This window comes from Passer domesticus, chromosome 1 (genome assembly GCF_036417665.1).
Source record: "Passer domesticus isolate bPasDom1 chromosome 1, bPasDom1.hap1, whole genome shotgun sequence".
Lineage (NCBI taxonomy): Eukaryota > Metazoa > Chordata > Aves > Passeriformes > Passeridae > Passer > Passer domesticus.
Genome location: NC_087474.1, coordinates 29,091,122 through 29,117,496, shown reverse-complemented (window position 1 = coordinate 29,117,496; position 26,375 = coordinate 29,091,122). Strand labels below are relative to the sequence as shown.

Here is a 26,375-nt window from a genome sequence, read left to right as displayed (position 1 = left end):
CTGCCCCCAGCCTGTAGTGCTGCATGGGGTTATTGTGTCTCAAAGTTTTGTCCTGAGAAACATGCTAGCTAGAAAATTACTGAGCTGGGATGTTATTAAGGTTGCCAAATGAATCATGCAAAAGAGTAATTTAAAACACACATATCCCCACCGATTATATATGGTAATAGGGATTTTAACTAACTATTTGAATTGCTTCCAAGACCTGATGACTTGTCAAATGTACAGTATGGCAGTGAAAAAAGCTCTGCTGAAGTCCAGATTATCCAATATCTTGTCATTTGAGACTTAGAAGCACAGAGCTGCCTGTGTGCTCCTGTTTCCACTGAGCTGGGAAATATACTGAAGTATCCCACATAGGCACTGTGGTCCTAAGTACAGAAAAAACAGAAGGAAAAAATCAATTATATTGAATTCTACTAGAATTTAAACAGTTTAGAGTAAAGACACTGGGGACAATAAACAGAAGAAATGGATTTTTACAAACCTACTTACCATCCATCCTGAGCATAGGACAGAGCAAGGGTGGTCCAGGGTCCTATCTTGATGCATATGCACAAAAAAGCTGGATTGGTGTCACAAAGATAGTCCTTAAGTCTATTTCCTAACCTCTGAATTATCTAGCTTTAGATATTTTGCTTTTTCAAGATAAGCTGTGTGTTTATAGTTTTACTACAGAGCTGCCAAAGAATTCAAATGAGCAGATCTAGCCTTTTCATAAACCTGTGGAGCATTTTTCTCTTCATTGAAATGAATAAGAGTCTTTGCCATAGTTTCTTGTTTGTTTGTTTGTTTGTTTCGGTGTAAATTTCTCACTAGGGAACATGACATCTTTTCCTGATACATACTCAAGCTGGGAAAATTTGGACAGATTTATTAAACTTATCTTTCTGTCTATTCACCTCATACTCCTCCCTGGCTTGCCTTTGGTACTCACAATTTCCAGGGCCTAAGTTCTTGCATATTTCTGTCTAAATCTTGACATCATAAAATTAGTGTGTAACTCATGACTGAGCTCTAGCATGTTACAGAAATATCTTGGTTTGCCTTCTTTCTCAACTACTTTTAGGACTGTGGGTGATTCTTTCCAAACGAAGCACAATAATTCAAGTCTATGTCTTCCCCTGTCATTCACCACAGAGAAATCAGTGTTGGGAGGGCTTAGCCAGGGTGGAATATCCAGCTAGAAATCTTTCCTCTGACTTCTCTGTGTATGGGATTCAAACCTAGGTCATCTAACCACTGCAAAGCAAAGCTAGATGTCTTTAGTTCTGATATCCTCTCAGTCTCTCTTGTCCTACTGTGCCCACTTAATTATTCATTGAGCTTAGAGAAAGTGTAAAAATTACTATATTTAGATCACAATCTCTGCTCATACATCTACTAACGTGTGTGTCAAATTGATCACCTTCAACAAACACAGACTTTGGTCACTTATTCTAAGTGTAAGGCAGCTCTCTTGGGAGGAAAGCAATTTTATTTCAAAGAATTGCCCTAAATCAGATTTATGGGGACTTGAATTTTAGGATTCACTGCTTTGAATTCAGCTGGGATAACAGACTTTGTCTTTTGGGTTTTTTTAACATTGCTTTTGCATCTACCCTACTTCTGGAATTGATTTGTAGCTGTGAAGTGTATGTTAACAGAATCCTCTGCTCCTCTATTAAAAAAATCAACAGAACTACCTTTTAAAAGAGAGCTAAATCCTACTCTTGCCCGGGAATCCTATGTTGGCCAGCTTAAGTTACCCCACATTTATCTGGTTGTTTTTTCTGGGCCTCCTGGCTCCGGATATTTAAATGCACTCTATCAGTGGCCTGGCACTAATTTGGCTGCTGAGAGCTGCCCATTTGTGCAACTGGGATCCATTTCCATCTGTGCTCAGGCCAAGCAGGAGGAAGGGTGATGGCTCTAGGGACTCTTTGAAGGTTGTGGGGACAGCAAGGGGGACACTGCCTCCTTGGTGGGGTGGAGAGCCTGGAGACATTGGGAAAGTCCCACTGGGCCCCAGACCAAGGGGTGGGCATAGCCGGCCTCTCTCTGTGACACCACATGGGGCAGAACCCAGCCCTCAAACTTCAGGCAATTGTGCAAAAGCCAAGGAGAAAACATATGGAAAAAATGAAGCCGGGGAACCTTATAAAAAGACTGCATTTACAAAGAGGAAAAACATGGAAAACAACCTGAAAGGCTTTGCCTAAAGCAAAGGCTGTGGGTACTGCCAGCCTTTTTCTGTGCAAATAGAAACCCTTGGCAAAGAGTTGAGGTATGAGGTAATTGTTAGCAATGTTATGGTTAACCAGCATCAGATTGGTACACTTGCAATATTCTCATTTTAGAAGGCTGGACTTTAAGAAATGGAGTAAGACTTCCAGAATTTCTTGCACTTGATAAATCTAGTGAAAATAATTTCTATTCCTCAGAACTGTTATTTACCGTTTCCTCTCCTGTTCCTATCCCTTCACATTCCCATAACAAACTGTGGTCTCCTAAATAATTTCCCATACGAAACCTTCACCTCAGCCCAGGTAAACTCTGTCAGTATATTATGTCCCTGCCTCACTTGCTATTTCTCATTCCCTTTATTTTAAGAGTGAGAGGCATGTGTCCCATGTGTCTTGCCCCAGGGAAGCTCCCCACAGCACAGCACACCAGAAAGAAAGCAGTACACCTGAACCAGTGCAATTAAATTCTTCCCAAACCAATTTGCTGACCCATCATTTATGGCAGTGTGTCTTGCATCTTTTATGGTAATCACTGGGAAAATAAGGGGTGGCAAAGGTAGTGTGCTGTTCATGACACGTCTGCAAGCACAGCCATCTCCTGTGTCCATGAATGTTTTGTTCTGTGTGTATATTGCGAATACGGGTGAAGAAGTGTCTTCATATGATTGTTAATATGATTGTTAGTCATCCTTCAAAGCATAAAAATGTTTTGGGATGGAGTAAATTGTAAGCATGCAATTAAATGAATTATTTTTTTGTAGCTGAGCTGCTGGTGGGATTGCATCCATGCTTATATTGCACAGGCTTTCATTATTTTACTTCCTGGTTTTGCTTGCTTTGTGATCTGTAAATATATCATAAGGAAGGCTATTGCCAAGGGATACATCAAACTAACATTTTCTAATTAATAAATTAAGAATCAATAGCAGGTTATACCTAAACTTTCTGAGAATTTACTTGGAACTTTTAAAGTTGTTAAATGTACAATGTCAATGAGCAAAGCTAACAATGATTCGTTCTCCTCAAATAAATCCTGTTTCTCTTCCATAGCCAAATGTAAGAACTTTGCTTATATAATAAGAACTAAGAGAAATTATTTATGAAAAAAAGATTGGTTTTTGATAAAATACCACACACAGATTAAACAAATGAACTCATAAATGAACATATGTTAAAGAAAATGCAGATAAATTACACACTCCACCCCCACTTCCCCAAATTATTAAAATTGATAATAACTTGTTCAGGCCAAAATATATTTCAGTCCTATTCTGTAACAGACTTGAAAAGAACTGGGTAGTGTCAGCATTCAACTTTCAGCTGTTGCACCTGAAATGGAGAAAAAATATTTTGCTATTATCCGTACCTGTCTGAACTTGCCGTACTTGCTACTCCAGGGCTGCTTTCCACACTACTATGTCTGATCTCTCTGCTCTGAAAGAACCAGCCTGTGTTGTGGGAAATAAATAGGTGGGTGGCACACCTACTTAAGTCTTTTGTTATGCCTGCATAATTATAGAATGAATGTATACATTACAACCTGTCCTGTTCTATGTTAATACAGAGTGACTATAGAATTCTTTTTGGATTACTCTGCAATCTGCAAGAACAAGCAATTACAGTAGGTACAAAGTATTACCTATCAAACACTCTGTACCTATCATGTAAGCACTGAAGGCTTACATGATAACCATACTCTGTAACTTAGTTATTTAAAGCCCTGTTAAATGTTTTAAAGACCTTTTCACAGGGCTCCTCACCAGTATAAAAAAAATAAAAAAGAATGTCAGCGGTTGATATGTCACAGCCATATTTTTAGCAGGACTGGGCGCTGAAAAGCACGAAAGATTTCTGAAAGAGACCTAAAATAACTCTTCAATTAAAAGCACAGTGACCACTCTATTCATGCAATCAAACTGAAAGAAAAGCGTTTGCTTCAATAAAATAATTAAAAACATTTTAAAAAAGGCAAGTTAGCAATCTAAAATTAATGCAAGCCATCTTTGATTCTCAGTTGGACAGTTTAATTCTGATCTAAATCATACTGGGACACTTATTTTTTATGCACTCTACTGGGTTTTTTCCAATTAATTAAAAATAGTCATTAATAATCACTTTAGATGTTAAAAGCTGAATATTTATTCTTGCTTTATAGCCAAATCCTATTCATGACAGAACTTTACCATTTATGCTGTTGCCCCTTTGTTGAAATAATATTAACTCATTACCTTTAAAATATTGCTCAAAGGGTATAAAATTATTTATAGGCTATTCCATTATTTTTCTCATCCACCTGAGAAAAAGCAATCATTCAGCAATCATATTTTTGCACATATACTGAGATATGTCTGATAAATTGAGCTTAATTTTCCATGTGTTTGAGATAGAAAAGAGTAGTTTAAACATAGCGGACAGACATGGGGCATGCATGAGGGATCAGACTCATGTAAAATCACTTTTCTGCTGTCCTAGGAGTTGTCAGAGCCTCTTCCAGAACATTTGTAATCCTTTAGAGCTGTATTTCAGTATTTCTTCACACAGGTGTCTGTGCTCTGGGACTGGCAGAGGATTGGGCACAGGGAACTGAAAGATGTTCAGACATAGAAGAATAGAGTGAAGACAGTTTATCACATTGGAAACACTTGACCTTGCCCAAGGAGTTCTGTGTCCACTGTAAAGTGCAGGCATAATACCAAATATAATGAAAAAAACAATATAATTTTCAATGGCATATGATGCATAAAACACCTATTCTTGAGACTCCATTGCATGAAACTTAAGCACAGCATCTCATCTTTTTCTCAGATGAGATAACATCTGTCCTTCATTATCTTCATATGCAGACTGCCCTCTGATGTGTTTGTGAATAGCTCTTTTTTTTCCCTCTGATAAACCTGACATTACAGGACTCTCATTTACATTAGAAAACAAGGGTTCTTTTTGTTGAATTACTAGTAGTGAGTCTTTCAGAGTTATGCTTTTAATTAAATTTTCCATAGATGGTGGATTTTATTTGATGGCATTACACTTCCATAAAAACAGTAGGTCTTTATTGTTTCCATATATACCTCTTATAGCTGTTTTTTGAGCTGGTCACAGGGAAAGCTGATGTCATGTAAACTTCTATGAAGGGACCCTTCCAAAATTTTTTGGATCATTATCACAGAAACAGAATCAAGAACAAAAATTTCTGAGAGGCCAGAGAAATTTTTACCAACCCACCTTTCTCGTATTGAGGTACAAGGCTCAGCTGCTCTTGGCCATACTTACACTCACATGAGCCACAGGAATACCAATGAGTGGGGTCTTCTCTAGCCATGATTAATTTTAGAGCAAGGCTTTCATTTCACCTATAGTGTCTGAAGATCTCGACACAAAAAACTTCCAGTCATCTACATATAATGATTTCTGGGACAATGTGTAGCACAAACATAACAGATACCTAAGTCCCAGCAACTTTCTATTCCCTTGACTAATCCCAAGATGAGTCTTATCTGTAGCTTCAGTTGAGCATAAGTGAGTGTGATCTCAAACTCCATGTGTCTGGAGAAGATTTCTAAATGTTTTCTAAAGTTTCTGGAGATACTAAAACAGCTGCATGAAACAATTTTGATGTTATTAGGCAAGGATAAGAATTGTCACAACAAGGTGAAATAAGTGACATGAATGAAGCAAGTAGAAATGTTAAGTATACCTTTTCCCTATCCTAGAGATGATGTTATATACATATATAAATATGTGTATATTTCAGCAGGAGTGTTCATGGTGCTTTGAAGACATAAGAGAACTCTTAGAGAATTTACCATTTAAGGTTTTTTGTCATTGCTTTACATGAAACTACCAAACTTGGCAAGATCCATATTCTTTTCTAATATTATGAGGGATAAAATAAGCAGCCAGGGATCCCATAGACTGAGTAATGCTAAAAGAAGGTGTTTTATACTGTAAATCTGGCACTCTCCACTTCTATATCTGGATGCATCTGGTCTCAAGATGGGCTGGAGTGGAAGTGGACATCATGGTCATGTAAAAAATTCCTCTATCTCAGCTTGAGAACTTGGCTGCTCCTGAGCTGCAGGTGGTCCTCTGCTGGGGACACTGTCTCTTGCCAAGAGCCCTTAGCTGAGATGGGAGAAAGGAAAGCTCCAGAGTTTCCTGTTTTTTTGAACTGAAGTGTCAATGACCATTATTTATTAACTGACAAAGGGGCCTTTTTTTCCTCTCTTTTAATTAGAAACTACAACAACTTGCTTTTCAAAGCTGAAAATACTTGAAATGATCCCAAGTAATATTCCAAAACCACTAGCCTAAAGCTGGCAGTTAGAAACCTAATGAAATCTGATCGACTTGCTGAGCCCTCCTTTTCCTACACACATATTCACATGCACACACACACTCCCCTTGCCCCAAAAACACAAAAAAATGAGACCCCAGACAAGGCTAGTGCATTCCTTTTTAACATTCATCTAAATTTGTCACACATTTAGTGGACATTTTGGGATCTATCCATGAGAGATTACACTTACTGCTTTGAGAGGCAAAATCTCCTTCATGAAACCTCCCAGAGCAGAGTAAGAAAAGTACATTCATTTCACAGGCTATATTTAATTTCATTACAGGCTCATCACAGGTTTTTATAATCCTCTTCTGTGTGGAATATCTTCATGGTTTGAACTCCTCTTTAGCAGGATAGATTTAGCATTTGTTGTGGGAGGGGGGGAAATCTAAATGAAGCTGTGCTGAGTTACAGCAGCTGCTCCACCACAGGTTCTCTTCTTCCCCATTTAGCATGATCTCTATTCCAGCTCAGGCCTCTGAAGCACACACAAACACACACACCAGCTCACAAGATGTGAGGGTTTTGTCTTTTAATGGCAGAGTTTGACAGGCAGCTTGCTGCTGAGGTTCAACCAGATACAGCTGGTCAAAGCAATGCTGCTCATTTACATCTGTCTCCCATGCACTGAATTCTGTCAGGGTTTATTTGTCATGGATGGAGTTAATTGTGAAATGCTCAAAACTGAGAGAATATGGAAGATGCAACATAAAACAAGCATCTGTTCTGTGAGAAAAATGAGATGCTGACACAAAGCAGAGCTAAAGCTCAAGCAGTTTAAATGGCTGCATAGGTCTCATGTATTTGAGGGCTCCAGGATTATTTAGTCTGTCTCATTCAGTCCCCTTCCTAGTAAGTTCTTCTGTCATACCCTGCCCACAGAAATAGCTTTTGAGTCTGTATTCCCACTGTTTTGTATCTCAAGAGGGGCTTGAGATGGGAGAGAAATAATTAAGACTATGCCACAGGTGTATAAAGAGGAACCAGTTTAGAGCTGCTGTATGACTGAAATGGTTTGAGGAAGGGGGGATGGGATGAGGAGTGGACAGAAACTGGGGAGGTGGGAGACATGTCAGTAGTGTGGATGTGAAGTAGGGACTTCTTAAATTTGGTTTGAAGAATGCCCACATCACCTCAGGCCTATCTGTACTGCTGGCCTATGCTGCTTTTGCAGAGGAATGCCTGTCTGCAAGGTGCTGATTTAAACTCATCAGATCAGCTGTGTGTTGTCCACCTGCTCCCCTCCAGCAGCAGCAGCCTCACTTGTTAGCTGGTCACAGAGCCTTCATGATATATTTGCCATCAAGTGGAAACTAATGTTTAAGACTTTTCTGAAGACATTGTGGTGCCCAGAAGTTTCCACAGGGAAAATATTTCATCTCTCTGAAAACATGGGATAAAACCTCTTCTCTATAGATCTTCAGTCAATGACTGCTTCTAGGAAATGAAGTTTTGCAGGAATATAAAACTGACATGTGGTGTTTTCATGCAGCATAGAGACTTTTTTCAAAATCACAGGTATTTATGAGAAATCATGTTTTGTTTCCATTTGCACAGTGTTTTATCATGTCTTCTCATAGCTATGTTTTATTATGTACTTGATGTCTCTTCCCATGAAAGCAAATCAAGGATAACCCTACTCAGTATAGTTGGGATATACCTTTTTCCTATGCTAGCTTTTATATAGGCACAAGAACATCAGTGTTTTCAAAATATTCACAGCACATATTGCATATACAAAGAGAAACACTTAAATTTTGTTGATTCAAGAGTGACTTCGGCATTGTAAGTTAAACACACACTTAAACTCTTTGCAAATAGTGCCTCAAACACTTGTTAAAACCTCTCTCTTTCATACCAGAGTCATGATAACTTGGAGTTAAGTGTTGCCACTCTGAGTACTTTGATCTTTGCAACAAACTCTCCCTTGTTTTCCGCTGCCCATCTGTTCATCTCCTCACCCCAGTTGCACTCCATGAGAGCCTGTGGGCTTTCTGAAGTCTAACTTATTTAGGTGGGATACAGCAGAAATTCAGTCCTGATCCACTAGGAAGGCTAAAACACTGACACTCTTGAGTCAATAGTTAGAAACTGTACCAAATGTGAAGAGGAACAAATTGCAGCTAATTGCAGAAAACTGCTAGCATTCCATGGGAAGAAGCAGAACTCAAACAAGAAATCCCACAAATTTCAGGAACGTCAGAATTCCTCTAGCCCACGGGGTCTTTACAGTCTTTCTATAATCTCATCCTCTTGTCCTTCCAATGGCAAGTTAGCTACCGCTTTGCTCCTTTTGTATGTATAATTCTTTGCCATTTTTTTTCACAATCCCTTTCCCATCCTTCTCCTTACCTTCAAAAGTATCCAATAGATAATCAGTGACTGTGACCTCTCCCTGACTTTGCTCTGCTTCTAAAAGAAACATGGTGCAGGTTGATGCTTGAGCAAAATTCATGTTAATTTTAATCATTTTGAACAAATGTTTGAATGTTTTTGTCATCTGGAGCCCTAGGATAAACTTCGGAACAAGAATATTCTGTCTATATTTGTTTGCATAATTTTCAAGATCTTTTGTCTACTTGGTTTTTATTTGCATACAGTATGGCGTTCACTACCAAACAGAGACAATGCAGTCTCTGTGAAATCACAGTTATCTGTGGAAAGTCATTCAGAAATTTGGAACTGTCTTCCATGTTCAGAGGGTCAGACTCCTTCAGCAGATCAGCATCATCCTCTTGCAGACCATAAAAAGCAGTATTAAACCTGTCATGATCACTGACTTTCTAACAAGGAAAAGGTTTGCCCTTTTTCTTTGAACTGTCATCATATGGAAGTCTGTACAAAGAGTAGATTACAAAGAGCAGATTTTATTTCTAAATTTCTCCATTCCTTTATGTCAACTATTCTCCATACTTTGTATTTATACTATTTCTCTTGCATCAGCAGTTCCAGAACAACAAAATCTGCCTATTGATATGAGAAATTTTGGTTTTCACATCAATCAAGCACTTGATACATGGTAGGTAGTGCAAAAGGTGTCACACCCCAAAACCCCACGACTGAGCAAAAAGCTACAAATATTTCTATTCCATGGAATTCAGAACTCCATTCCAAATGCAATTAGTAACTAGTTTTGGACAATCTGCCATGTGTTTTCCAAAGGAACTTATGGATTTTCCTGGAAGAAGTGAACTGGATTGCTAGACTGCATAAATTATTACTTTCTATAATCCTGCACTGGGCTCCACATTGTGAGTATATGCTTTCAAGTTCTACTGTAGGATAAAGGAAAGCTAGGTCTCAGCTTGTCCACCTGGTAAATGTCAATATTTTGTCTGCATTAGGAATTCATAACATTTTAATTTAGAGAACTTTAATGTAGGTACCCAATATGTACTGATTTCTTTGGGCTCATAAATACAATTCTTTTTTCTTAAGAAAACAGAAGGATTAAATAAATTCAAATGTATAAATGTGTTTGAATTTTCCCATGCTTTAATATTTGAAGAAAGAGCTTCAAACGTGTAGTTATTTCTAGGACTTGCAATACCAAGTCTAAGATTAAGCAATTTTAAAGAACATAAAATTTATTGGAACCATGTTGCGCTTGTTCTTAAAAAACAATATTTTGGCTTTTTTGTGAGAAATTAATATTTACTGGATACTATTTCTAAGAAATCCAGGAACAGCCCTCTGATAAACAATTCAAGATAATTTGTGAATTTATCACACAACCCAGATTTAAATTTGATGAGGTTCTCTACTCTCTTAATTTGCATTATTGACAGTTAATTCTAGAATTAAGTGGCTTAGTTAGTTGCAAATTTTTGAAGGACAGTGATGATGCTGACCATTTGCATGAAAAAACCCTAGGATTTTTTAAGAACTTAGGGGAATTAAAGACCCAGCTTGCAGTGGAATGTAGACATCTGAAGCTCTCAAATCTTATTTATGTTATGAATAAAAGATGTTTTGTTACAGAGCTACCTCCTTTCAGATTGTAGTGCTAACTCTGGGTTAAGTTTTGCCCTGAGACCTTTGTTGTAGGCAAGAACATGAGAAGTGCATGGCCTGCATGTAGCACCACGCTTCTGGACTCCAGCCACCACCCATTAACAAAAATTCCAGGCAAGGCAATGTGAAGAAATATCCTGTTTCAGGGAAAATTTCCTTGTTTCACATCACACTGTCTTAATAAACCACAGATATGAGCAGAACAAGGACAGCAAAGACAGTGAAACCTGAAGGTAATGGTCAGTGTGTGAACGTCAGCTTCTGCCACCTCAGTAATGGTGTTAATAGTACCAGTTCTTAGAATATGTTACTGATATTTCTCCCATCCACCAAGGACTGCCTCAAGAAAACCTTGGCATGAGATGGAAATGAGAAAATTAGTAGTTTAAACATGAGGGAGTGTATTATAGAAAGGCTTTAATTTTCCTTTTTCATTTGACATGCCCTTGTGAATTCTTAAGTGTTGCTTTTAGCTGAAAACATGGCACTGTGCAATCCTGTACCTTGGGTATTTAAAAAAAAGAAGGTGTTTTTTAATATCAATTTTACCAGTTTTAAAACATCAATCTGTGGCATTTCTATCTGGAATGTTATTGCCACAGCCTTCTGCACACCAGTTTGTGATGCCATTCAAAGCTCTAAAACACCATTCTCCTAAACTGTGCTGGCCAGGGCAGTGACAGATGCAAGGTCTGAAACCTGATAATTGCTAGCAAGGCACATGGATGGACAAGACTAAAAGAACAAAGGTATTCTTCCAACTGTTCCTCTGAATCTTGGATAGCCAAGAAGAGACACTGCTTAGGGAGGTTCAAAGTCAGGCGACTTTTCAAAATGTGGGGATCTGAAATGGAGAGGAAAAATTACTTCCATGGGAGAATAAATTTGGTGATTGGAGGCAGGAGTGTGAGATGAGTCCTCTCACTGCCATTTAGTATTAAACTTTTTGAGGAGGGCAAGCTGTGCAATGAATTGCTTATTGCATTAAATTTAGTGCTTAGGTTCACTAGGACGTCATATGTAAACTTATGGTATTACTCAGCCTACACTCTCCTATAAAAAGGGACTTTTTTTAGCTGTAACTAATAATTATGGAGCATTAACTTGGAGCTCTGGTCCAGATGACAAGGATCTGCTAGCAGTAGCACCTTATGATTTGACCTAGCCTCTGTTACTGATTGAAAGAATGAATAGGCACAACCAGTGTTTTAGACTCATATTTAGATCACACTTGGAAACTCCCAGAATGGTTAACATACACACTCTCACTTCAGATTATGTTTCAAATGGAACTGACACCTCTCTCTTTCCATTTACTTTCAAAACAAGTAATAAATTTTTGACATCTCAAACTGGCTAGTCCTATTATCTTTCCTGAGATGAAAAAAAACCCACAAAACAAAACCTAATAGCCAAAACAGAACTAGTTTAGTTGCAATACAATGGACTACGTTTTTGGCTGTAAACTCTACTTGAGGTGCACTAGAGTACACCAATAACTCTTCTTGGATAAGACAAAAATGTATATGGTTGTTCTAAAGTATATACAAACAGATAAAGTCCAAAACCTTATTCATTTTGGCTGTATTTGTGCTTATCTAACAATAAACCAAGGTTAAAACTATTTTGGCAGTGTTACAGTGCATTATAGTTTATTGCTTTTTGTTTTGGAAACTGAAAGCTGCTAAGATATTGTGGTTTGGAAGCTGCTTGCAGAGCATATACAGTGTTTCTCACAGGCACACACTTTCGCTGAATTTTTGTTTTGTCAATGGATTACAGACATCTCATACAGTTAGACTTTTATGTACCTTTTCAAAGACCCTAAAAAAGCGTAGGTGGACTCTCCACTCAGTTTAATTTCAGTCGCTCCTACGGTATTAAAAGAGTTATGTGTTCTATCATAGTAAGTGCTATAAAAATGCATTACACCACCCCAGAAGTTGTTGGTTTTTATGGAATATTGTAACAGGTTTTGATTTCTTACTTGCTAACTGAATTTTTATTCATTTTGCCTTTCCTTAAGGAAGGTTTCCTACCTATAAAAATATTTCCCTTTCTGAAACTTATTGAATATATTAAAAAGAATGGAAATCCACAGTCTTTTTTTTTTCCTATTGTGTGTGCTGTCTGATGCCAAGGCACACACAGAAGAAGTAAATGGAGATACAGGTGAATAAAGAAAAGGAATTAGAGGGCAAATGATGTCAGGGATGTGTGGGTGTGTGATGGGTGCTGATTCTGTGGGTTGCAACAGCAACAACAAAAATAGGTTTTATATTGAAAAGGATCACAGTGTTTATGGCTTAGGTTATTTTTTGAGCACACTGAATGTACAGAGAGATATAAGGGGTAGTATCAGGATAGAGGTGGTGCTTAACATTTGACTGGAATTGAGAAGTCTGTTGGGTAGCTTTTCACTTAGGGACACTGGGGCCATCAGAGTTGCACCAGAGTCCTGCTTTACCTGGAGACCTGAAGGGTGGCCTGAGGCTACCACTGGAGTGTTGATGGACTGTGCACATTGTTCTCACCAGTACTTTCAGCTCTTACAGCTGTGCTGTAATTACCTCTCATCTTTAAATCAGGATTGTTCCTGCATCCACTGTGCTGAGTGGAGATGGGGAAACTCTTCACTACTTTGCTGAAAATGAGACCAAGTGTGGTGAGATTGCAAGGATTATTAGGGTAACAACAAAATGCTTCTGTCCAAAGGTTACAGCAGAGATACAAACTTTGTCAGCGGTCCATGGGCCAGATCTCTTAATTTCCCAGCATGCTCCCAGTGGAAATTCCTAACTTGGGATGCATAAATTTAGTTTGAGAAAGGTTTCACAGAGATTTCTGTGTTTCCTCCCTTTTACAAATAAAATGGCGAGGTTACAGTTTAAGTCCATCTCAGTGTCCTTTTCATCCTTTTTGCCTTCCACTTGTGTATCATTATCAGAGGATGAGTAGCTTGAGCATAATTAACAGCTTTCAAAAGGGATAAAAATTTTCTTTCTTTGTTCACATCTATCTCAGGACAGAAAGGCTGATAGAAGTACAAGGAAATAAATTACTAACTTATTAAAGTGCTTGTCAAGGAGAAGATATTCCATTTTGCATGGTCCCATATGTGAGCTGAGAGGAAGTAAGGAAATATTTTGCTAATGGAAAAATACTATCTCCAAATAGTCATGACAGTGAGCAGAGGCTGAGTGGTGCAGAGTTTCCAGCATCCTCCCACCACAGCCATATCTCCCAGGCAGCTTGCCTGGCTATGCCTGGCACTGTTCAACCCCAAGCACGCTGGAGCAAACACTCCAGATTATGGGCTCCAGGTATGCCTGGGGCCACATCTGCAGGCACATGGCATGTGGAGAGGAGTCTGGCCATGAAGAAAAGCCTGATCCAAGACATGTTCAGAAATCAGAACTAGAGGAATCAACCTGAGGGCACAGGTTTTTAAAGACCACAACACGTGGTGAAATACAGACTGCATTTGTATACGGTGAATTAAAGCATGTACTTAATAACATAATCAAGGAGCTATTGAAGTGATTGTACACATAGTGGCTCTCACACTATTCCTTTTTTATTGCCTTCTGTTACTCGTAGCCATGCATTGACATATAACAAAGATATGTGGGTGTAATAAATATTAGGATGCTCTCATTTATGGCATGCCACTGAAAGGAGTAAAATCAATATAAAAAGAGATAAAAAAGCAAATTAAAGGCTGAAGCTATAAGTCTACATTGTGCAAAGTGCTGGTCAGATTTATTTCGTGCTTTTACTGTAAAAATACATAGCGATAGGAATTGGCTTGCATGGGACAGAGTAGCAGGTAGGGCACACAACAACACCTTTTCTTTTGCTGCCAACACAACTATGCTCCAACTTACTAAAGGTCTCCTTTTTAATGTTAATGTATCTTCCAGCACCCTGACACCTGCACCGGGCTGGAAGTCCCTGGCTGTGAGTGGGGGCCAGCAGAACCCTGGCAGACTGCAGGGAAGGTGACCTCACAGCAGTGCTTGCAGGCCGCAGGCTGGTTCACCTTCTGTTTCAAAGAGCATCCTCCTCCCTGTCTCCACCACAGTGTAGATGTCCAGATTCCTCCAGATGTGTACCACACACTGTTCCAGCTGAGACCCACTTACTCCTACAACCAGTGGGGCCCACATACTTCTACAAACTGGATGCAAACTTATTTCCAGCACCTTTTCCAGGAAACACAGTTTTCCCTTTGGCCTGACCAGGAAAGCTAAGTGTAGATCTAGGCTGGGTTCCCAGATCCTGAAGATAATTGCTGGGGAAACAGAGGTGCTGTTCTGCAGCTCAGAACATTTTAGCCCAGTGAGTGAGCAAGAGCACTGCTGAGGGGCCCCTCTGCTATGGCAAGGTTTAAAGGGACGTGTCAGTCACCAGTGCCTTCAGTGTGCTCTGTAAATGCCTCTTCAGCCACGGCCCTGAGGGATTTAGGAAGAGGAATGCCTGAATCCCCAGCTCCCAGCTGCTCAGCCCTGTCAGAAATGGGCCCGTTCTGGTGATGGGCTGAGATGTGAGCCCTGGCCCCAGGGAGCTGTGGCAAGAGGAAAACATCTCTGGTGTTTATGTGTCTGCAGGCTTCTGCAGCAGCTGTGTCCTCATATTTGGTTCCTCAGTGTTGCATTCACCATTCAAATTCTGCTTGAGACCCCCAGTGTGAAACCAGGGCCTGGATTAGCCCCACTTGTTGTGCATTAACTGGCACACAGAGTAATCCCTGCTCTTTCTAAAATGGGTCCTTTCTTCTCTGTTTATCTTCCTTTGTCTCACGTCTTGTTGACTCCAACCCTTCACCTAACCCCTAAACTGGCTCTCTTCTTTTGATCTGCAGGTCTGGTCCCATCCTGACAGGTCCCAGTCCAACCTGCGAGCACCTTGTCCAAACCCAGGTTTTTCTCTCTGTCTCCCTTTCCAGGGCCTTTCTTGGCTCTGGCCAGGCACCACTCCTGTGGCTGCTCTGCCTCAGACTATTCCCCAAATATCTCCAGTTTCTCTAAGGCTGCAGTCCGGGTTCTTCCATGATCTACTAGTTCCAGTGACAACAGCTGCTCTTCACCAAAACTGTGGGGCAAACTTTAGTTCCCATAAGAGGATGATTTTATGTATGAACTGTAGATTTTTTTAAAAATATTTTTTCCTTATTACTTCCTTCCTGAAAGTCTTCTCTGTGAAGGTGCCCACCGGTAACACACAACAGTGCATTGCATAACCTGATGCAATTATGTGTTTGATCTGGTAAACAAACAGGGTGTAGAACCCAACCAGTTCCCAGATTTCATACTTCCCAAAATGTTTTCACAGGAAAGAATTCACATTTCACTTCCTCTGTTATTGCAAAGGTTCAAAGCATTCGTACTTGGCATATGGTTTTATTTTATTTAGAGCTTTATTTATCCTTGTTTTCCCTGAGTATAGAAGCCACCATAACAAAACTGTTCTGTAATTCAAATATATGTATAACTCCATAATGAAAAAATGAAAAGGGAATTGAAACAAAAAGTAAGTGAACTCAGCACTAAACCACAGCATATTTCCAAATGAAACCCCACAGAATCATTACATTGCCTGTGTGGTGGAATAAAATGAAAATAATTTCCATTAATGTTTCACAGCGAAATGACAGCCACAATGATATAAATATGTTTAAAGATGTATATATCAATATATAGGTGTAACATACAATTGGCTAATATCACTTGAACTTTATCCCTCTCTAGAATATCCTTGTTTACACAGTGATTACCTTTTATTTATCAATCTGAATGAGAAAAGGCTTACCTACCACTTACAGACAGTCAGACCATCATAATATTAAATGTAACATCTATAACAAGCATGTTTTCCATTAATTGTTTCTTCTTATGTTGAAAGCTTTACTTTGTATTTGTCTCTGTTTGGATTTTTTTTTTCTTTCAAAAATTGCTCTTATGTGGGAAGGCTGACTGAGCTAATTTCAACAGCTGTTGAAATTTTCAAAAGTAGGAAAATATTCATTATATATTATAGCTTTGAACTAAATAGATATTTATGTCCAAAATTCATATTTCTGAATTGCTAGGAAACTGTACATGGCACAAAAACATTCCACTTCAAACAAGATCAAAATAGATAATCCCACATTTTACCTTAGATTTTAAAATTTATGGGAAATGTCTGTGTGAAGCAAACTCCATACATTAGAAAGAGAATGCTTTTTGGTTAAAATATCATTAGACACGTATTTATTAGTGCAGGCAAATATCAATAATTTACCCCAGTTGTTATTACTCCTTTGAAACTAAATGCTCAATGTAGATTAATAGAATTCTTAGCAGTCACAGAAAACACCACTTTCCAACTGGAGAAGAAAATGTTAACAAAATATGGGAGTGTCATAGTTAATCTCATGGAGAACAATGAGTTCTTCAATAAAAAAGGGAGTATCTGCACTGCAGTAATTTTATATCCCCCATTTAAAATGAAATAATGATCAAACAATTTGCTGTGCAGATGCATTCTCCTTACATTAATTGTGGCAGGGTGAACAAGTTCTAACAATATGGTAATTAAAACTGATCATATTTCAATCCAGAGCTGGAAGGCTTCAGTAGATATGTACTGCAAGGCAGCATCTTTGATCTTTTTGTAAGTGGCTGGAGTAATCCAAAGGTTTTATTGTCCTGAATAAAGATCTGTTGGTCTGTTTTCTTGGTGGAATGAAGCAGCAGTTTCAGTTCCACTATGCAGCTCCCACTGTCACCAGGGGCTTGTGGGCTGTCCCAGCACACTAGCAGGAATTCAGCATTCAGGACTGAATTTAGACCTCACCCTTAGGAACATTCAACTGAAGGACAGGTTGGGAGAGCTTGCTGTAGGAATGTCTAAAGGAGCATACAGTATTAAAGTCACCCAGGGTAAATTAACGTGTGAAATATACAAATTGTTTCAAATACTTGGACTTTTTTATTTGACGTGTTGGCACCTGCTACAGAGCTGCTGCAGACCTGCTGAGCATCTTTAGAGGCTGCAGGAAATGTGCTTACTCTAAGCCACATGCTGCATGTTCTTAACATCAAACTGCAAAGCGTAGGAGGACTCTGCTTTCTCTGCACCTTCTGCCTCTTTTTATTGGTTGGTCTTTTGTAAGAGTTGTATTAACACTCAGTGACAACCTTATACTGCTTGTGTCTGAATTTGAACCAGTCAGGAAAAAGTCTGTGCTATATTTAGAGAGAAAGCTTCGCTTTCTTTATTAATGTAAATTATTTTGCTCTGAGTCAAGAGCTGCCAGACCTACAGGAAATGACAAATAGGTCTCTGCTTTACATACAGGAGAAAAAGGCAAGAGGGAAACCCCCTCTAATTTGTTTGTATGAATGATAGCATATCTCTTTTGCATAGTGCTTGAGGTAGTCTCGTTGAGGAGCTGATGATCCAGTTTTGGAAATGACACTCTGAAGTGAATCTAGGCAGATCTACAAAGATCTACAGAGCTGGTGGCAAAGAGAGGGAGGGCAGAAGGGCAGGAGCAGTGCACATCCCAGTGCAAACAGGTACAGGACTCCTGCCTCAGTAAAATATAGTCTTCAACATGATGGACTGACCCAATTAACTTTTTCACCTGATCTTGGATCACCCAGGCCAATGGAGATGTTATTGCTCCTACTGAGATCTTCTCTGTGGGACTGCTCAGGCAATAGCTGAGTTAATGAGTTAAATCTGGGAAATTGAAGCATATAGTCAATGCAACAGACAGAGTGCAGGTAAAACTCAGCCTGCCTCTTTGAGTAGTCTAGACAGAGATATATAAAGTCAATTTGAAGTGAGAGAGAATTATTTTCTAATTGTTCTGGAACTAATCAGTTAAATTTTTGGGCTGCATGTCTGATACTCGTTTTCTTCTAGCTTCAGTTTCTGTAAATATCTTCCCAAACAAAACAAGCTTTTATTCCCACAGATCTAAGGATGCTTTCAAAGAATTACTGAAAAACATCACTTGTGGAAAGAACTGCTTATGACCCTCTGCCCTCCAACTTCAGTCTGAATATGACCCTGCAAGATTTTCCCATGTGCTGAGAAAATCAGAATGTTCTAGAGCAGACCGCAACTTGCCCTTTTGCTTTTGTCTGTGTCACACCATACCATGTGCCCTGATGACCAAAGGGGGGTGGCTATAAAGTTAATTCTGTAAATAATATATTTCTTGCAAATATCACAGGTAGGGGCCTTAGAGACAGATCTTTGCTTCTGCCCTTGAACAGTAGTAAAAGAACATTTTGGAAAAGAGGATCTAGTTGACTCCTTTCAAAGTCCAAAATGTATTTTTGGAGAGTTGGGAAAAGAATAATAATAACTCCATGTTCAAGAAATTTAATCTTTTGGAATATTAGCAAAACACTGAAAGTCGTGAGAAACAAAAAGATTTAAAAAAATAAGCCAAACTGATACAGAAAGTTGCTTCTTGTGCTACCACAAAAGATAAGAAAATCAGAAAGTCACTTTGCACACAAGACTATGTCACTTTCTAACAAGAAACTGCAAAGTGATGAAGACTTTTCACTCTGAAGGCAGGAGTCTAAAGATGCTTTTTTATTGTGAACCCGAGAAGCATAACCTTGGCAAGCATGAATTTGATTACAAGAAAGCTGACTAAAAGACAATCAGAACAATTAAAAGGACACTAATTAGATCAGTTCTTGCTGCAAATGAACCACATTTTGAAACTCTAATGGATTCTGGTTTTGTCCATAGTGTTGTGCACAAGCTTGAATTGTAGTGTTTTATGTACATGTAATGGTAGGTTAAAGTTATGTGTTTATTAAAATAAAAGCTACAAGGCTTAGCCACTATACGATCATCCTAGATAAAAGCTGATTCACTTTGGCCCAAGGGCAGAATCACTGGGCTAAATCCTACTAAGCATTAAAATCAGAAAGAATCAAAGCTACAAATCTGGCATGCAAGAGCTTTAATCTAGAAGCACTATATACATTGTGTTATAGTTTTGATTTTAATGTACTCATTGCTTGAGGAAAAACCATCTGCTTTACATTATGCCTGCGGTGCAGAGTACATAGATTTCATCACATCTCTGTACAGAATAACAATAAATGGACTGTGAACCATTCTTCAAATATCTTCTTTCAGAATATAACAACCAGTATAATATTTCAAGGTATGAAAACACAAAGAGAATGAAACAGAATAACTGCAAAAATGCACTTTGAAAGAATGTTTCAGAATGGTCTTGGTCATGTTCCCTTTATTTTATTGTCCATTTTGACAGTTGGCCATCTTCAGATGTCACTGAAAATATTGATTCAAAACTTTCACTTTGCTTTGCAGGAACTTTCATTCCTGCTTTAGAGATACTAAAATAGTAGAAGAGTTCTTATATTTGGAAGATATATTTATCTTCTGCAACATGAAAATTGCTGGGCTTGTTCTGTGGGGTTTTTTCCCTCACAAGAAAATTATTAATTAAAACACTAAGAAAAAAATGTACAGAACTTCAGATTTTCAAGAATAGATTAAAACAGAAAACTTTTCTAGGATTTACAAATAGCTGGGTTTAGAAAAAGTTGCCAAGTTGATTTCTGGAATGGGACTTCCATAACTAAATTAAAAAATACACAAAACAAACAAAAAGCATAGTGCTCTCAAGTGTTTTCCAAAAGAAGTCAGTAACCTGTTTTTACATATAAGTAAATCTAACTATCAGGAACTGTCAGAAAAGCAGCACAGATGTGATGATGATTGTAATGCTACACAAGCAATATAATTGAGAGAACATTATCTACAGCATAAAGTGACATATGTGGTTATTATGGTCACCAGCCAGCACAAAGAAAGTTCAAAGGATGAAGCAATGAGAGTAAAAGCAAGTCAGCAGTGCAGTTTTCTGCTCTCTTGGTGAAGAATGTATGCTTGCTCCATGCAGTGCAAGACAATAGTACTACAGCAGGAACTCGTCTAGAGCTAATGTCAGGTAAGAGCCTGAAAGATCAGTAGCAGCCAAAACAGAACAGATCTGGGATTATGGGACTGCGTGGTGAGAGGAACAGGCCCTTAGGTCCTGTTGTTCCATCAGTGTGTGATCTAGATTCCCCTGCTTTGGAGGATAAAGGATCATTGCCCAACCACAGTTAGGCCAGTAATTAGAAAATTTGTCCTAGCTATCAGAAAAATGCAGTGGTGCTTGACAACTTTGTGTGTGGGATGATATGACCATATTCCTTTACCACCAAAGATCCAGTGCTGGTGACCTGGAAGTCCTTCTCAGCTGATATCAGAGAACCTTTCTGATTACACTAGACCAGACTCCAGTGTCTGAATCACTCTCCAGACTTCACTTGACTGTAGGCTGAGATCTTTGCTGATAATAATAATTGCAGTACTGACATGAGGCTCACAAGCAAATTCTAAAATTAGGCTGGCGCTGACTCCACACCTTTTCAGTCTGCTGTTGTTTCTGTTGCACTTTTTCAATGTGTGAGTCAAGACAGAACTAAATAATGGCCATGCAGACTAGCTGGCACAGATCATTCTGATTCATCCATGAATCTGTAAATCAAAAGGAGTTTTAAATGCTCAATAAAATAGTCTTATATGCTGAGTCTGCATACATAGAATATGAAAAGTTTTTTTTAAACTCAACTTTAATTAAATGAAAGGAACACATATTTAAGCAGGGAATCTAGAGAGGAGCTACATTTTATCACTGAGGTAATCTCCCCTGCTTTGGGCCAGCCCCATTACATGACTCAGTGCTTCACAAGTGAGAAACCAAGAGTGCAGGTCTCCATTTCCATCGAGATCTAGTCGTACTTATGGGAGAAGGAGAATGGATCACTTTGGAACGAAATCTGCCACTGGAAATGCAATAAAAGAAACAAGGAACCTTTTCCATGGAAGCCCACTCATTGTCCATGTTCAAATAAGAAAGGTTCATCTCAGGCAGCTTCTATGACTGCATCTGGCTGTGTCAGGGGAGAATGGACCAGAACACTTCTGTGAGTACATCAAAGAAGTTGCATTTATTTGAGTCTATTTTGGCATATTTGCCAAGACAGAAAAACAAATATATTTTGGTTTATTTTGACAAAAAATTAAATATAGGTAATAGGACCCCAAACTAATTTACATTTACATTTATTATTTTACATTTTATTTTAGGTTGGGACTGAAAATTATTTGTATGCAGGAGAGCATAACCATATCATATCTCAGGTTGGAAGGGACCCATAAGGATCATGCTATACCTTAAGCCTTCATTTTTCCTGTTTGGGCACAAAGTACGCTTCTTCCACTGCAACAAGCAGAGGAAGTGACCATACATTCCAGTTCTCTTTTTGGTACCTAAAAGAAGACTATGAAACTAAATGAAATCATGCCAGCACTTTGTCTGATGTGACATTGTGTATATTCTTTTCTTCCTCAGTGTAATTCAGTGGCTCTCAGCATACAGCAGAATCCAATTAAATGTAATAAATCATGATAAACATAGATTCAAGTAGGAAAGGGGGCTTCCCCAAAATTAATCAAAGCAATAGGAAAGGACTACTAAATGGGTCAAAGGAATAAAGCAAAATATTATGCTATAATTACACTAAATACAAAGGAGGAGTCAGAAGACCTGACCATACCTGGCACCTGCTGGGACTCAGATGTCAGAACATATCTATAATGTTCTGCAATGTTTAGAGTCTGGCACAAGTGGTCAGTGGCTCTATGACTTCAAATGACAGTCATCCCCAAGCAATGTATGTTGTACAGAAAAAAACCCCTTAAGTAAATGACCTTTCTGGAAAAGATCATGTTGGTATTCCAGGTAAATCAGACAGTGTTTATAAAGAAAAATGCAGTCAAACTTTAATGAATACCTCTGCATTTGGCAAAAAGCCAAAGAAAAATGCTGTACCACTGTTTTTCAGAGAAGTGAAGTTATTATTCACTTCATGGGTGTGGGATAATTGTTATGCATTTCTTTGAAGCCAAACTTTTTCAAAGGTAATTTAAAGCATCAAGTAAATTGCATGTGTTTTAAAAATAAAATACCTCTTTTATTGACAATAGAGACATTTGGCCAGGAAGAAATCTATAAAAGGGTCAGATTTATTGGAAGAAACAATAGGAGGGTTTTCTAAAGATTAGAACTCTATAACATACAATTATTTGTTTTTGTTGATTCTTACTGTAACTATTCAAACCAGATTATTTCAGTGGTAAATTGGTTCCTATGTATGTATCTAACTATCTATCTATTTATTTAAAACTGCCTGATTCCCCTATCAGCCCAGACCTTGGCAAAACATAATTCTCAGCCTTATTCACTACATAGTGGAGATTCTCAGTACACTCTTTGAAATCTCTCTGCTCATATTTTAGCTTTATTTAAAGTTTTCTTTTGGATAGATAGTCTGAATGATTTAATCACTTGCAACAGCTAATATGGGGGTTTACATTCTGCACCATGTCCCAGGTGAGTCTTTTCACATAGTTCTTGGAATTTTTTGAGTCATAGATCAGTTAGTTTGTAAAACTGTGAAGAATTATCCACAGAATTTTTGGCCTGGTCAGCAAGCTTGTCTTTAGCCAATTACCTCATCTGCAAACAGAAAGTCTCTTCAGAATGAGAAATAGGAGATAAGAGTGGAACAGTTATGGCAGAGAAGTGGATGCATCATCTGTGAAAAACATCCAGCACTGTCCCAGCTAGCTGATGCTGCCCAGAAAACATGCAAGATGTGTTCTTAAGGGATTGCAATCAGCTTTAAAAGACTTTGCTTGAAAAATACCTCTTAAAAATGTTCTTCCTCCTCACCAGGCCAGAGATCTGAAGAAAAAAGAGCAAGCATAGAAAAGTAAGCTGAGTGCCAGCAGTTCCAGCAGAGCTGAAGTGCTGGGATCACTGTACCTGCCTTTCATGCCTGCCTGAGGTAGCCTGCACTGATTGCTGTAACACCCACTGGTGCTGGCAGACAGCCGGCATCCCTGTCACTGTAAAAGCTTTCTGGGCGACTTTCATATCCCCTGTCACAGGGAACAGGCAAGGTGCCACTGGCAGCATCAAATGGATGATTCCAAGGACTTCTGCTCACAGAATACTTAGAATCGGGATGCAACCTAGATGAACGTGTTGGATAATTGATAGAGCGAGTTTATATTGAAGGCTGAGCACCAGAGGCCAGAACACATGTGCTGTCATGGGGGTCACACATGGACATAAATTCTGTGTTTTCTTTAGTGAGAGGAAATTGGCAGTTTATTGTTCATAAAAATATAAGTTGCTTCTGCATTTCAGATGCTGTGGTGATACAATTAAGTGTTTCCAATTTTAAAACGTTTTATCACAACAACATTGATCAGTTATGAGCACAAAAGGACTGTGACCTGGGAGTGGATTAGAACTAATAAGAAATTAAATTCAGTTTTGTCCTCCTGATTTCCATGCCTATGATATGGTTTGTAAATCAAACTGATTGCCTATTAACATGTTAAACAAATCCACATGCTGATCATGTCAGAATGTAAAAGGAATGTAATTATTTATCAACTTTTTTCCTCCTAAGTGTTTCTCAATGACATGCAGATGCCTCAATGTGGTGGTGATTCCTATATCTGGAATAGGCACCAATCTCCCCTGGCCTATCAGCTGCTTCTGTAAAAGTTGTGGAATTGCTTATGTAGATATTTTGGATAGCCTATAGCTAAAATGGCACTAGATGTCTGTGTTTTAGTCCTTGAATATCTTCCAGTATGTCATTCATTGACATACACAGGAGATTGAATTTAAGAGTTCAGAATTTCACGATTTGTGTAACCACTAGCTATGTACACTCTGAGTAATTAAATAGCTGATCTTGATCTTACACTCTAGTCATGCTCTTGATATTCTGTAAAATACAGAATAAAGCTACATTTAGCATTACATCTGGTAACAGATCTGTTCCGTTCCCAACACTGAAGCATTTCAAATAGTCACTTTTCATTACTCCAAGTTAAGAGCAAAATGGATGATGACATTATCGCTGAGCGAGGAGGAAAAGATGCATACCAGTAAGACTGTGTCAGTAGATTGCTAATTGCTGTGTCAGTAGATTGCAAAGGTTTCAATTTCTCAGTGAAGGGCAGGGATTACATTCTTTGAGACTACACAGTTGCCAAGGAGAGGCTGAATGATTGGGAAAAATAAAATAGAAAGGAGGAACAACACAAAAGCTGATTTCTCCACTTGTAGAAATTATAATCTTCAAAAGGTGTTTTGAAAATAAACTACATTTTTTTTGTTTTATTGCCTCAACCTCTTCAAATATCATCATTTATGAAAAACATCTGCCAATTAGTGGCAGGACTGAAATGTGGTTTTATTCTATTTTCATTATTTTCTACCTTCCCTTCTTTGATGCCAAAATAGTTGCAGCACAGGTCAGAAAACCAAGGTTAAAAACCCACAGTCAGTGGTTTTAAAGCTATAAATATTGATTTTTAAAATAGGCATAAGATCTTTTCCCTGTTTTACATGAATGACAATCATCTTCAGCTTCAGAGGCAGTAACGATTCCTGCTGGGAGACCCAGAGGTGACATTCAAAGCCAGAGACTGCCAGAATTGTTTTAGGTGTATATGGACAGTACAGTTATATTTGCAAATATGTTCTGTATTTTTGCTACATGAACAGGTAGAAGTGATCTCTATCCTGCGGCACAGAGTTCCTAAGTAAGGTAGGCCACTTCTAAACTCACCTGACAACTTTAAACAAGATAATTTTCTTACTCTGCAGACTGAATTAAACCCACTGTCACTGGGCCTCCAGGTGGGAAAGGTCAGGATACAGACACTGCCAGGGATAGAGGGGAAGACAGAAAGTGAGCGGGTAAATCTATACTTATCTTTTTGTTTGTTTCTCGCATAGGCCAGAAGGACTCCACAAAACATTGTCAGAAATATTTAGAAGTGGCAGATACAGGATTTCCCTGCAGTTTTTGCAAACAAGCTCAGATAACCTATGCTGCAATTTGACAAGTTCCATAAGGTAAATGAATATCATGAGCAAAGAAATATGTATGTTCAGCTGCTGTGAAAGCATCTTGATGATAGCTGAGAACACCTGCTGCAGACTGAGATATGACACACAAAAGCTGTCAGCTAAGGAGTAGTAGACACCTTCCTTTTCCAATTCTTCTGGATGGATTTTGAAATGTTTGTGTGAGTCATTTCCAAAGGTTTTGTATGAATTTCAAAAACACGTGAAACCAAAAAAAAGAAAGCAATTTGGCAGGTAGCTATGGGTTCTTTAAAAGCACACAAGCAAGCATCCACTCTTGAGCTGTCCACACATGTTTTTGCCACAGAATGAAAGGCCCAGTCATGGACCAAGCAGAGTCATGAATAAAAGATGGGAGAAATCCAGTAAGTTGTATAATATGTTTGCAGAGTACAAACTAGCTCAGTATAGGTCTGAGTGTCCAACACAATGGCACCTTGAACTAACCCCCAAGGGCTGGATGTCCTATTACTCCCAAAACTTCCTTAATATTCTGGTCATTATTCCAGTTTTATCTAGCAGCTCCCTGCTGCACCCTCTTCAGTCAGAAGAGATCTTCCTTTTTATCTCATTTTTTTGGGAAATGCAGACTGTCAATTCTTCCAAAGTATGAAGAAAATAAGGAATTCTTAGTGATGGAGAAAGAGACATTGGATAGGCATTTGACATGAGTTTTCAACACAATGTTCAGCAAAATGAAACCAATATAAATCTGGCATGCATAAGGAATTACCTCATATAA

The 26,375-nt window shown here is 38.5% G+C and overlaps 2 long non-coding RNA genes across 3 annotated transcripts; one reads left to right on the top strand and one right to left on the bottom strand.

The window, feature by feature from the left end:
* Positions 1-221: 221 nt before the first annotated feature.
* On the bottom strand, positions 222-14,530 carry LOC135287347 (uncharacterized). 2 transcript variants are annotated; one of them, XR_010351063.1, is made up of 4 exons: positions 14,463-14,530; positions 13,146-13,219; positions 3,592-3,673; positions 222-371 (listed from the first exon to the last, which is right to left on the bottom strand). It is a non-coding gene; the product is annotated as an uncharacterized LOC135287347 (long non-coding RNA). The 2 variants fall into 2 exon arrangements; XR_010351062.1 differs by lacking the exon at positions 222-371 and adding an exon at positions 495-565.
* LOC135287343 (uncharacterized) lies at positions 9,255-10,855 on the top strand. Its single transcript, XR_010351061.1, has 4 exons — positions 9,255-9,358; positions 9,508-9,580; positions 9,724-9,812; positions 10,609-10,855. It is a non-coding gene; the product is annotated as an uncharacterized LOC135287343 (long non-coding RNA).
* Positions 14,531-26,375: the final 11,845 nt, after the last annotated feature.